Below are 13,844 nucleotides of genomic sequence, written 5' to 3'. Positions count from 1 at the left end.
GCACTATCCACAAGAGCAAAGTCATGGAATCAACCCAAATGCCCATCAATGATAGACTAGATAAAGAAAATGTGGTACATATGCACCATGGAATACTATGCATTCATGAAAAGGAATGAGGACATGTCCTTCCCAGGGACATGAATGGGGCTGGATAACATTATCCTCATCAAACAAACACAAGAAAATAAATCCAAACACCTCCATGTTCTCACTTACAAGTGGGAGCTGAACAATGAGAACACATGAATGCAAGGAAGGGAATAACACACAATGGGGTCTGTTGTAGGGGTTGAGGGCAGAGAGAGCATCAGGATAAAGAGCTAATGCATGGGGAGCTGAATACTTAGGTGACGGGCTGATAGGTGCAGCAAACCACTATGGCACACCTTTACCTATCTAACAAACTTGCACATCCTGTGCATGTATTCTACAATTTAAAATAAAACAAAATTTTTTAAAATAGTAAGAGCTAACATTGAAAAATTGTGTGCCAGGTGCTATATTAGGTTGTGGAAACATAAAAATAAAGAAAATAGTATCTCTGCCCTGAATGGATGACAGTTAGAGATTACTGGACACTTAACTATGTGCATCATCCTATTTAAGTCTCATCACAGCCCTGTGAGGTAGATAATACTGTCATTCATTCCCATTTTACATATAAGGACAGTCATCTGTTGAGAACAATGGCAACACTTCTCAATTGCAATGAGAGGGACTTTGGATTAAATGATAAAGGAACTCTTGAGATTTGAGAACTGAGAGACAGTAGGCAGCACCACAGGTTATATGGGAATCATAAGAGATCCCAAAGGAAAGCCATGTAATGGGAGCGGCCCCAGCTAGGGCATGGGAAGTGAGTTAGAGGATGTGGAGTGTTTCTTGCTGCCTTCTCTTCCCCATCCCCATGGCTCTCTAGTTCTCTTCCATGCAAGTGTCTGCAGCAGCACCCTGAGGACAGCCTGCCTATGGTCAGCATCATCATCTTTTTCCATGATGAGTACTGGTCCACCCTCCTGAGGACTGTACACAGCATCCTCGACACAGTGCCCAGGGCCTTCCTGAAGGAGATCAACCTCATAGAGCTGTGACGAGACTTAAATAGGATGATGCACATAGTTAAGTGTCCAGTAATCTCTAACTTCATTCAGGGCAGGGACACTATTTTCTTTATTTTTATGTTTCTACAACCTAACATAGAACCTGGCACACCTCAGCCAACAAGGTAGCCAGGGCTTTCCTCCAGGCTCACCTGGGTGAGTCTGACCCACTGAGGGGTGGAGTTCTCAAGCAAAAGATTGAAGTTTGGAACTGTTTTAGGCAAGATTCCCCAAGTGCAGACCGCCAGATAAGGATTCTTGGGCAAGTAACTTATGAATAAAGAGGAACTGGAGGAAACCCGTAAGGTAATGGGGGTCGCAAGACAGAGAAGGAGAAAGAGTCCTGCAGTGGAAACAGCCCTGGGGAGGGTCTTGATGAGTACTGCCTCAGTCTAATCCTGTGGGGATCTCTCGCCCAGGCACCACCCAGTTCAACAATCCTCTCACCAAGAAACTGAAGAATCACAATAGTTGGCCCTGTTGTGAGTGCTCACTGCCTCCTAGACCCCAGGGCAGCACTTTACACATACATGCATATATGTGTTGGTCCTTAACTCATCATGGCCTAGTCTGACCCACTCACTTTCCAGAAGATGATACTGTGGCCCAAAGAAGAGATCAGCCTGGAATGGAGTCAGCCAAAAGCAGCAGTGTCAGACCCAGAGCCCGGACTTGCAGAACCTGCCTGTATGCTTCTTCTCATGGGAACCTCACTACTAGGGGCAGCCCTAAAAAAAGGTGGAGACAGAGAAGCTCACACCTGACTCCTAGCTCAGTGGCTCTCAAACTTGAGTGTGTACCAGAATCACCTGGTGGTATTTTTAAAATACTGACTGCAGGGCACATCCCCAGAGTTTCTGGAGATAGAGTGGGGCTGAAAAATTTGCATTTCTAACAAGCTCTCGGGTGATGCTGATGCTGCGTTGGGGTCTGATACCTACATTTCTGGAGCAACTAAATGACCTAGGGAATCCCCTCTTGGTCTTGTGGGAAGAACAGAATGCTCCAAGGGAAGTCAAATATTTGCACTTTTCTAAGGGGAATGATGGAGAAGAGCTAGGGTGGCCAGGTGCCTCTGTTAGTTCTTTCTAAGATCCTCACTTCAGGGATGGGTCCAGGCTGGCCATAGCAGTAAGTCAGATTAGCCAGAGGCTCTGGGAACACCTGGGGTTCCTGAGTGCAGTTGGCTGCATATTAGGAGAGACTAACAACAGGTGCAGAAGAGGGCTGGTTTGACTGTTAAAGTACCTAGAGACTCTCCAAACCCTCAACTGGGGCAGGGTCTGTGCAAGAGGACACCTGTAGCCCCGCCTCCACCATCTGATGAGCTGTGTTATATCTGTGCCACTAGAGAGTGTGGAAAGTGGAGAAGCTGGTCCCCAGAGAACTGGGCTGCCTCAGACCTGGCAGCCCCACCAGAGGAGATCTGGACCCCCTGCCAAGCAATTAAACTGTTCCCTCCTGGGCAACTCCGCCTCTTCCCCTCACCACTGGGCTGGCTTTGCATTCAGTGGTCCCATGTTTGCTGTTGACACTGGGGCACAGGGTCTTTTCCACAACCAGAACTGCACTGGTTTAATTTCTGCCCGTCCCTCTCCTCTGTGTGCTTGCCAAGACCCAGATCCCAGACAAGCACCACCATGCACACGGTTTTTATTAAATCCTCTTGGCCAGCCAGAGAGGTACGGCTTATCAACCCTACTCTACCTATGAGGAAAACTGAGACATAAAAAGGTGCTGTGGGTTGCCCAGAGTGACCCTGATGTGTTCCCATGGTGATGGTCATGACAGCATAGTGTAGTGTGATAGAATCAGCTAGATGGGCTTCAAGGTATTCAGCGTGGTAATGTCCACGCTGAATCATTAAATCAGAAAATGCTTGTAATACCCAGACCATATGACCCTTTATAAGTGAATTCATTATTACTGCTGTTTTCCTAGAGCAAGGTGTTGAGGATCATACCAGCTGTTTCTGAGCACTGTACTACTGAGACATGGGTGCTTTTACCTGCTTCAAAACCCTCTGAGAATGCCAAACCACTATTGCACTCTGAAAATTCTTCTTTAATCTATTCTGAAGCTCTCTTGTTAGAAGTCTGTCTGAAATAATACTAACATAGGTTAGAGGTATAGCTAAGGAGACCAGTAGTCAGCCCCAGGAGGGCTTCATAAATTAATGTTTGGTGGGAGTATCAGTGAAGAACTATATTTGGCTGCATAGAACAGAAACCTGCTGCAGTGACTTAACCAATGAATAGATATTATTTTCCCTTATAGTATAGAAAGCTCATAGGATGGCAATGCAGGATTGTTGTGAGAGCGCCACAGTGGCATTTGGGCATCCACTTTCATCTGCTTTGCACTTTACCATGCTTAGAGAGTAGTTTTAGTCACATAATCACAACAGCGCTACTCTACCTCTGGACATCACAAACACATTTCAGGTAGGAAAAAGGGGAAGAAGGGATAGGGAGAGGCTAGCCCAGTTTGTCCTCTTAGGAAAAATAATAGTAAGATAATATATTTTCCCAGAATCCTTTCATCCAGTTTATTTCTACCAGAGCTGCTGCCAGCAGTGAGAAGAAGTCTTGAGAGAGAAGTGTTTTTAGCTCCCTGAGCAACATCAAACTTGTGTCAGTACAGAGGAAGGGGAGGATGAATGGTGAGGAAGATGTTACAGTTAGCAATGTTAAATCCAAAGAAGTCACTGAGGGGCTGGTTTTCAGACATGCAAGTTCAGAAATTTTAATAGCTTGACTAACAGAGGTTCCTCTCTAGGGAGTGGATGAGGGCTGACAATCTTACCATAAAAGTAATTATAAAGTAACAAATCAGCACAGCACTTTACCGCGGAGAATTACAACAACCCAGTGTCTGGAAATCCTTTCCTTTACTGCTCAGGATGTTGTTCTCCCTGCAGAAAATCAGTGGTGCTTAGAAGACAGATTCCCAGGGAAGGAGTGTATGAAGTTTGCTGGGGTCTCTCAGGTGGGGTTGCCTTAACCTTCTCCAGCTTCCGCAGAGATCCAGCTCCCAAAGCAGCCAGGCTATTTGTATCCACAGTGAAGGATGCCTCTGCACTGGGGAACTGTGCTGGGGTGGGTGGGGGGTCAGGGTGGGGATTTCAATGCACATGTACTGAGTGCCTACTGTGGGACAGGCTCTGGACTAAGGGTTGGAGCAGAAGAGATGCATTAGGTACAACCAACCGTCCTTAGGGAGATCTTAGTCCAGTGGGCTGGGGACTCCCCATTTCCAAGACTTCATGGAGACCACTGCTTCTCTATGAACACATTGTTCTTTCCATCTTCACTAGCTTGTTCCTCTTGGCATGTGAGTGAGTGCACAGACATACACACAGACACACACAGGCACACGCACAATCAAGTTACTCTTAAACACAAAACCTAATAAGCTTCTCTCATTCTTTCCATCACCTTTTTCTTAGGCCACTTTTTCTTCCTTCCCCTATAGAGTCAACCTTCTTAAAACACTGTCTGGACTCTTGGTCTCAGTTTTTCATCTCCTATTTTCTCTTCTGGACCCTCTGCATTGCAGATTCTCCTATCAACTGCAATGAGACCTCTTTGACCAGTACCCCCGATCTCCTACCAGCTGTCAAATTTAATGGACCCATTTGCCTTTGATTGCCTTGACCACTCACTGTCTTAGGTTGAGTTTCCTGAAAGCAGGGCCTGAGATGCAGACTCATATACATGTTATTTTTTTGAGGGTGTCCTTTCAGGGAAAACCTGTAGGGGAATGGGTGATGCAGAAGAGACAGAAGGAAGAACTGAACAAAGATGTGGTTTCAGGTGACAATCAGCCATAGATTGATCCCATGGGGAACTCTGGAGCACAGACTGCCCTGCAGTGTCTGTCTTGCTTTTTACCCTGCAATGGTCAGTCATTGACCATGAGCACCTGGGACTGGGGCCAGCATCCTGCATGACTCTGGCACCTGCAGCAGAGGCAGTTTTGATATCCCAAGGCAAGTCTCCAGGGAAAGGGTCAGATTTCAGTTAGCACCCACAGCAGCTGGGAATATGCAAACCAAACCAAATTAGTTAAGGGGAGCTCAGGGAATTTGAGTAGAACACTACATTAGTCTTTTTACACTATAAGTCTGTTTTTACAGTATAAAGAACTGGCTAAGCCTAGGTAATTTATAAAGAAAAGAGGTTTAATTGATTCACAGTTCCACATGGCTGGGGAGGCCTCAATAAACTTACAATCATGGAGGAAAGGGAAGCATGTTTTTATGGCAGCAAGTGAGCGAGAGAGAGAGAGAGAGAAGGAAGAACTGTAAAACACTTATATAATCATCAGATCATGTGAGAACTCACTATCACGAGAACAGCATGGGGGAAACTGTCCCTGTGATCCAATCACTTCCCACCAGGTCCCTCCCTCGACATGTGGAGATTATGGGTGTTACAATTCAAGATGAGATCTGGGTGAAGACATAGAGCCAAACCATATCAGACAACAGTAGTATCTGCTACATTCTTGCTGCTTTATTTGGAGAATATTAGCAAGTTCTCCCCTTTCCTGGTTTTCTGACACCATCCCTCTAGTTTTTACTGGAGAGAATCATGGCCCATCCTAAACTAAGGAAACATCTTACATCTTAGCAACAACCACAATGTAATGATGTTTTTAGTTCTTAAGACCCTTATGCCCACCAGAGCTTCCAAAAGAGTTGCTGACAGTTATCTTAGTCATAATCTCATTGGTTGTGACATTTGCCATTCCATTGACTACCACCCTGTTGATTCCAGGACAACTCAAGTCTGCTCTCTGTGAATATGTGAGCAGGCTGGAGGGGGTGAAGCTACTCAGGAGCAACAAGAGGCTGGGCACCATCAGGGCCATGGGGGATACGCTGGTCTTCATGGATGCCCACTGGGAGTGCCACTCAGGCTGGCTGGAGCCCCTTCTCAGCAGAATAGCTGGTGATAGGTAACTTATCCCCCAGGCCTGCAAAACAAGACATGGGACTGGGAGAAATAGTCTACAACGTCAGCCACTCACAGAACAACCTCCTCATTAATTCCTGAGTCTCCATTAGAGAATGATCTATTCCTTTTGGATTTTCAGATGTTCAAGCCTTTTAAGAATAGGGAGCTAAAGTGGGAAAGGAGGTTAGAGGTCTTCCAGTCCATCTCCCTTGTTTTACAGATAAAGAAACTGAGGACTAGAGAACAGCTTCTATAAGGTTGCAAATACTTAAAATTGTATTAAATTGCATGATAAGGGTAACACCTTACCATGGCTATCATTGCCTTTGATGAACATTTGGCAGTTTTAGTTGAGTTTGTAACATAACCTGGGAGAAAAAGTCTCTGAACTACACTAGACCATTGCTTACTCACTTGTAAAAAGAAAACATTAGGTTCTGTGATCACTCAACAGCATTCTTTGTTTCCCCAGTTTATATAAGGGGTCCCTAGTATTCTACCTAAGGCCTGTCCTTGGAAATGTGAAGCTGGAGAGGACTGCATTACATTACTCTGCAGACAAACATCTTAACATTTTTCTTGATCATTTCTCTGATCTCCTTCCCCTATCTGAGTGTCAATCTCTTTCTTACTTCCTTGTTAAAGACAAACACTTCTTAAACATGTCTAGTCCACCATTACCCTCAATCTGAATATCCCACCCAAGAAAACTGAAACCTGGTGGCTGGCCCACCTTGAACCACCTCAGGCATACCCTTTGGAGCTCATATAGGTGTGTAGCTGAGTAGATCTACAAACAATAATTGTTTGATGGTGCCCAGGTAGATAGGACTGATCTAGAACCAAGCCTTATGATTTCTTCACTCCTACCCATGGTAAATGTTTACTATCTCACTTGAAGTCAGAGATTATCCAATATAAGAAAAAATTCCTGGACCACGTTGGAATGGATTCTGGAGACATAAGGGTTACCATTATGCCAAATGCAGATGGTTTCAAATGACAGAAAGTAAATTGTTAACAGTTCAGCATTGCATTTTAACAAAGAAGAACAATCAGAACTCTAGCGAGATTAAGACAGATTAATATTGCCCAGTTTCATGAGACAGTTTGCCTCTTGACTAACATCTCATAAGAAAAGAAGAATACCACTTTGGGAAGCTGAGGCAGGTGGATCACAAGGTCAGGAGATTAAGACGATCCTGGCTAATATGGTGAAACACTATTTCTCTTAAAAATACAAAAAATTAGTCAGGCATTGTGGTGGCTGCTTGCACTCCCAGCTACTTGTAAGTCTGAGGCAGGAGAAGGTGTGAACCCAGGAGACGGAGCTTGCAGTGAGCCGAGATCATACCACTGCACTCCAGTTGGGGCAAGAGAATGAGACTCCATCTCAAAACAAAAAACAAAAAACAAAAAAAAACCTACATAAATTCAGCATTAGGACAAGAACTAGGAAATGAAAATGCACAAGCTGGTCAGGTGCTGTGGCTCACACCTATAATCCCAGCACTTTGGGAGACAGAGGCAGGTGGATCACCTGAGGTCAGGAGTTTGAGATCAGCCTGATCAACATGGTGAAACCCCATCTCTACTAAAAATACAAAAATTAGCTGGGCATAGTTGTGCACACTTATGATCTCAGCTACTCAGGAGGCTGAGGTAGGAGAATTGTTTGAAACTGGGAGGCAGAAGTTGCAGTGAGCCAAGGTAGAACTACTGCACTCCACCCCCTCCCCACGATAAAAGAAAAAGAAAGAAAAAAGAAAATGCATAAGCCCTCCAAAGCTGCCATTTTAAAATTCTATTCCATGCAAAGTATCATCTTGAAATCATGGTGATGTGTATCATTGGAGTCACACTCTAAAGTTGATCTTGTCCATTCCCCATCCAATTCCCATCCTGGTATCAAAAGCAGGTGGCTCTCAGAGGGACCATGAACATCATCTTGTCCTACCTGTTGAGAACCCTGAGTTCCAGGAAGGTAAACAAGACCCCTCATGGTCACATAGCCACTTGACAGCTAGGCTGTTTTCTATGCTTCTTTTATGCAGACATTTAGAAATGCAGTAATTAATATTATTAAAACTTGTATATGTATAACCCTCACAGACTTCTTTCATATGCCTTCTTTAATGAGCCTCATGAGATGCCTCAGGCAGCTATTTTAGCTTCGGTTTTAGAAGGGGAGAAACTGAGGCTCAGAGAGGTGACATGATGTGTAAGGGCACAGAATTCATAGCTGAGTCGGGTTTTCTTTTTAAGAGTTGGAGAAGCTGGTCTGGGAGAAACATTAGACATCCCTAACCCCACCCTTGGTTGTGAGACATGTGTTACCTGCTGCTGTGAGTCCCTCGTATCTGCTTCTCACATCAGGGCTCCATTTTGCAGATCCAGGTGAAGGGGGAGAAGACATGGCAGTACTTCAACATCCTCAGCTATAAAGAAAATGGGGCTCCTTGGAAAGCCATTTGTGATTAAGAGACATTCTAGTTTCCTGTGTCTTTCCCTTCCCTTTTCCCCTCCTGTATGTCTCTGTCTGCCTGCCTCTCTACGTCTCTCATGTTCTTTGTCTCTTTCTGTCTCTTGGTCTCTCTCTCTCTCTCTCTCTCTCTCTCTCTCTCTCGTCTCGTTCTCTCTCTCTGTCTCTCTCTCTCTCTCTTTCTCTGTCTCTGTCTCTCTGTCTGTCAGACACACACACACACACACACACACACACACACACACACACACACACACACACTCTGGGCCTCTGACCCTGACCCTGTTATTGGCTTGTCTTCGTCATTGGGTTTGATCTCTTCTGTGTGATATGAACAGATTTTCATCATTTCCACATTTCATTCATAGCTTCTTTGCCACTCTGTTTTCTCTGGGCCCCAGTGTCCAGCTTGTAGGCTTTGGCAGGTGAGGATCTGAAAGAAAAGCCACCTCTATGGTATCTGGGTACCACTCTCTCCCACTCCACATTGGTGATGCTCTGTGAGCTGTGGCTGGGTTAAGCAGCCCTATTCAGCGTGTGCTTTACTCCCCCAGAGACTTCACCCGCAAGCCTCATGCAAAGCCAAGCTACAGGAACTATTTGGTGTAGCTCTTCATGTGGTGAGGAAAGGGGGCCCAGTTGTCTCTCTCTGAGGCTCGTGTTAGGAGATATTCTGTCATCAGATGAGGACAGAGTCCAAAAGACAGGAAAGCATCTTTAAGAACTCTTATAAAAAAGGTGGGGTGGGAGTGGTTAGTAAACAGTGCAATAAGCTACAAATCAGCTAATTCACAGTCATAGCCTCCTCCACACCCTGGTCAAGGAATTCAGAGGCTTCTGACCTGTCTTTGTTCCCTGTCCCTGCCTAGTAGTTTCCCACTAGCCATGTGGCAACTTTATTTGAATTGGTTGAAATCCCTTTCTCATGACCATTCCTCATGACTCCCATTCCTCAGAAAATTGATCATAACACTTACTTTATTAGAATAAGACATCTTAATGCCAACTGCCAGCAAATTGTCAAAATAAAAATGCAAATTTACGTGATGATATTGTAAGTGTTCTCTAGGATTGCACAGTGCACAACTGCTGTAACTGTTCATAGCAACCCTACACAGAGTCTCCCTATGGGCAAGTGATTTCAGCACAGAACTGGGAGGTGCTGATCAATGGGTAGTTTCTACACAAAGTGACAACAATGGGAATCAAGACTAATTGTTGTATCCAGCCCCCAGCTGCCTTGTGCTGACTGCCAGCTCTCACACCCAAGCCAAGTAGTGGAAGCCATACCCCTGGAAGGATGAAGGTTTCGAGGGGGAAAAGGAAAGTCTGTAAAGGAGCTGAAAGATGATATCATCTCAAGAAGCTGACTAAGTTATCCCTTACTTGAAGTTGGAGCTGGTCCCTATCTGCCAGACATCCAGTTCTTCAGGATCAACCAGAGCTGCTGTGTGGAGAAGCAATGTGGGGCAGATAGAAGAACACATCTGACTGCCCTTTGAGCGGTTAAATGATGCAAAGCAGTGTAAGAACACCCAGTGTTTGTGCATGTGCGTCTGTATATGTGTGTGTATGTGTGTGTGTAAGCATGGGAGAGTCTGTGGTGGAGAGAGAGAAGGGGGAGCAAGTGTGTGCACACCTACATCAAGGAGCAGCAGGGGGTCAGGATGCCTCCTGGCCCCTCAGAGGGAGAGGCTTTCTTTGGCTCAGGTGCCCCAAGGAAACTCTCCAGCTACTATCGTACTTCACACCCCTCAGCATGACATGTCCTTACATCTGCCCCTGGAAAAGCCGGTGACAGTCCTGCGGTCACATCTGAGCAGCAAGAGCTTTGGAAAGGGAGAATTCAGAGCCTTCTGCTTCTGGTGTAAGAGACTTTCCACAAACGCCAAGAAAATGCATGAATTTTCAAAATGTCTCATGCATCATGGACCTCGAGGAACATCCAGACTCAGGAAAATTAACAAGGAATTAGATAAATGAATGTTTATTCTTTATTATGGTAACAGGTTATGGTAAGGTTGAAACACAGTTAGTCCTTGAATATCTGCACAGTAATGTAGTCATAGATCTCAAATATTTCAGTGAACCAGTGTTTGTTGGCAGCTTGACACCTGTTTGCCTTTTGAAACATAAGCAGTTCATCTTCTGGAACTTAGAAAGGCTTAACATAGGATCAACCTTGTACCTGCCTGAGGGTTAAAACTCAATTTACAGGTGAGAGAATGATGAAGTAACCATACACTTCCAGCTCCTTCCAAGTAAATGAGGTGGCCTCACTATTTTGCTTTACATGAATTCCAAGAACATCGGACACATCTGTAGATACAAAAACACAAAGCCAAATAGAAGACTGTGGGTTTTTTGTTTTAATTAATCACACTTTTTGTGTCACTAGACTAAAGTTACTAATTTAGCCCTGTGTAGGCAGCCACTATGGTTCATAGGAATAAAGACCAAAATAGAAAACACCTCTCACTTCACTCGTTGACATTTTATTGTTTATCTTTATCCAAAATGTACTCAGAGGGGCTCACAATTAATCACTATTGTATACAGTTAAAACAGATGAAAGAGCAGATTTCAGAAAGGGAAAGAGGGTATTGAGAATCAGAGATAATACAGTTATTAGAAGTGAGTTTTACATGTGACTCTGAGCTTCCAGAAAGATATACAAAAAAGATAAATATAATAAATTTTAGAATTCTAATTTTCTAATAAAAAGTAATGTACTCCTTTGTTAAGCAGTACACAGCACAGGCTGAGTACACGGGCTCACACCTGTAATCCCAGGACTTTGGGAGGCCGAGGCTCATGGATCACTTTGAGCTCAGGACCAGCCTCGGCAACAAGGCAAGATCCCATTTCTCAAAACACACTGACACACAAACACACAGACACACAGACACACAGACACACAGACACACACACACACACACACACACACACACACACAAACACAAGCTGGGCATGGTAGCTCATGTCCATAGTCTGAACTGCTCAGAGGGCTGAGGCTGAAGAATCACTTGGGCCTGGGAAACGGAGGTTGCAGTGAGTCCAGACTATGCCACTGCACTCCAGACTGGGCGACAAAGTGAGACCATTAAAAAAAAAAAAAAGAAAAGAAAAGAAATACACAGCACAGAGGTCTAACATGAATTGACTGTGGGAATGCTTGAATGCAAGTCCCTTTCTTGTCCTCTTATGATTGCTGAAGATGACACAAATTTCACACGTTTCTTCAGAATTCAGCCTGGCTTTTGATTCCAAAATTCCATAAAATGCTTTGCCAGTAACCAAATTTGTCCATCTGCTTGATTCATTACACAGTAAATGGAGACTCTGGAGGGGGCTCTGGGTGCCCTCATTTCCTCCCAGGTCTAGATTCTCAGTTTTCCTGTCACTGTGTAATACATAACCTTGTTTTTTACTAAGTTTGTTTTTAGATTTTCCCTTTCTCCCTTAATCATCTAGCCTTGTTCCCACACGAATAAGCTCTCTCTTAGCTGAGAAAGCCAGAGGAACTCCATTTGGCTTTGTCATTTATAAGGCACCAAGGACCCATTACCCACCGAATTCTTCGAGGAGTTAAGTTGTGTAAGCAAACTCTCAACATATCGAAGAGTCCAATAAACTGATAAGGTCCTGAAGCAACAATAGACGAAGTTCCCAGGATGTTGCTCAAGAGATATCACCATAAAGCCTTGAGTTTGTGTCCGGCACAGCCCACAAATATAACATCTTATGAAAGATTTAGAGGCCCTGCACCTGGAACTCTTTGTTTCTCTGTAAACATTTGTCTTTTGATTTTTTTTATTTTTTCACATGTTTTTACTTCTGTAGAATTGCTGCAACTGAACTCCCTCCTCTTCCTAAACCAAAGTATAAAGGAATATCAAGCCCCTTCCTCGGGGGCCAAGAGCATTTCAAGCATTAGCTGTCTCTCAGTCACTGGCTAACAAAGGACTCTTAAATTCATCTCAAAGTGTGGTGTTTCTCTAACTCGCTTGGGTATAACAAATGCAGGATACCCCCAAAATAAGGGAGACCCAAAGGGATTATGCTCCCCTTGCCTTTCAGCAGAAACAATGTGAAAGGGGCAGAAAAAGCATATTAAGGTCCTTGCTCTAAATATAGACCCCACAACTCCTTACACCTACGTTGGTTACCTAAAGCCACAGATTAAAGTAGATAATGAAGTAGTGGGACCACCCTGACTCTCTCCAAGACAACAGAACAGAAATGGAATTTGATGGTAGAATAAACAGTGTGGCTGTTATCTCTCCTCTGAGGAATCTCACTTCTCTTAGAGTAATGATTTCAAGTCAACCTTAAGATCAGGCCTCATTCAATCCATGGCATAGATTTGAGACATAATTATCGTGACAGACCAGGGGGAGAAAATTGGCTTGATTGAGATATTGGCTAGGTGGATAGCAGCTCCTGGTACACCTGAGTGATTACCTACTTAGCTCAGTTAAAAAGTATATGACCCATGTCACTTTCCCACATCACTCTGGAGTCATATCTCCAGGCTGTGCAAAAAAAAAAAGATAGGAGAGCTGCAAAACAATCACGAACAGTAGCAGGAAATGAGCAAGAAAACCAAGATTCGAGACTTCACTTTTCTTATAGATACCACATGTTCATACACGCATGCATTGAAAGTAGGGATACTTCTAGGGCTTGGAAATTTTTATTTCTTAAGCCAATCAAGTTGTATGATATAAGGTGGAAGAACAACTAGACCCAAGAGTAGGGATCCATAAACTCTCAGGCATCGTGAGCAATATTTTTTTTCTCGGACAGGTAAGATTTCACTGAGGAGTGGCCCAACGTTTTCCCCTGAGTCTAAAAAGACTCCAAAAGAAATTAAGAGCCACAGTCCTAGAGCATTGCAGATAAAGGCTTTTGTGGGAAGTAGTTCAACCTCCCATTCTACAAATGAGGAAACTGAGGCCCAGAGAAGTATTACAGGCATCTCAAGATTATATAGTTCATTAGTAGCAGAGCTGATAGAGACCCTCTCTGTATCTCTCACTGCTGTCAAGAAAGGTTTTTGAAGAAAGAAAAGTACTGTCATGCGCTTTAAATGAACGGACTCCAATTCCATATGGAAAAACATTTTCTAGAACAGTGCTATACGATATAAATATAACACGAGCCACACATGGAATTTACAAATTTCTAATAGTCACATTACAGAATAAAAACAGATGAAGTTAATTTTAGTAATGTATTTTAGTAAACCTTATATATCTAAAATATTGCCATTTAAAACATGTAATCAATGTAAAA

At 43.8% G+C, this 13,844-nt stretch overlaps 1 pseudogene; it reads left to right on the top strand.

Moving 5' to 3' along the window:
- Nucleotides 1-13,844, top strand: part of LOC126947218 (polypeptide N-acetylgalactosaminyltransferase 15-like) — a 72,917-nt pseudogene that overhangs the window by 24,905 nt on the left and 34,168 nt on the right.

This window comes from Macaca thibetana, chromosome Y, assembly GCF_024542745.1.
Source record: "Macaca thibetana thibetana isolate TM-01 chromosome Y, ASM2454274v1, whole genome shotgun sequence".
Classification (NCBI taxonomy): Eukaryota; Metazoa; Chordata; class Mammalia; order Primates; family Cercopithecidae; genus Macaca; species Macaca thibetana.
This window is presented reverse-complemented; position numbering and strand designations above follow the sequence as displayed.